The sequence below is a fragment of the Corvus brachyrhynchos genome, unplaced genomic scaffold (genome assembly GCF_000691975.1).
Source record: "Corvus brachyrhynchos isolate BGI_N302 unplaced genomic scaffold, ASM69197v1 scaffold442, whole genome shotgun sequence".
Lineage (NCBI taxonomy): Eukaryota > Metazoa > Chordata > Aves > Passeriformes > Corvidae > Corvus > Corvus brachyrhynchos.
In genome coordinates, this window is record NW_008236443.1 from 60526 (window position 1) to 61140 (window position 615).

Sequence of the window (615 nt, forward strand, 5' to 3'; positions counted from 1 at the left end):
TGAGCCCCCTCTTTCCACCCCCCGAGGAGATGCACGTGCACCCCAAGGCGGACAAGGGGGCCAAGGGCCAGGTGGGGGCCCCAATGCCGGGGGAGGTGGTGGAGGTCCGGGTCAAGGAGGGGGTGACGGTGGCCAAGGGGGACCCGCTGTGCGTCCTCAGCGCCATGAAGATGGAGACCGTGGTGACGGCGCCCGTGGGGGGCAAGGTCACCAAGCTCCACGTGCGCCCTGGGCTCAGCCTCGAGGGCGACGACCTCATCGCCGTGATCGAGTAGTTTTTTCGGGGGTTTTCCCCCCAAAACTCCCCGCAAATAACCCCGAAATTCTCCGCCCCCTCCTCCCCCGAAAGGGCCTCACGGAAATGGGGTGCGGCCCCTTTAAGAGCCCCCCCCGTGGGGTGGCGCCCCTGCGAGGTGGCCGTGGCCAACGGCATGGACATCTTCCGCGTGTTCGATGCCCTCAACTACATGCCCAACCTGCTGCTGGGCGTGGAGGCCGCGGGCAACGCCGGCGCCGTGGTGGAGGCCGCGCTGTCCTACACCGGGGACGTGGCCAACCCCACGCGCACCAAGTACAGCCTCCAGTACCACCTGGGGCTGGGCCGGGAGCGGGGGG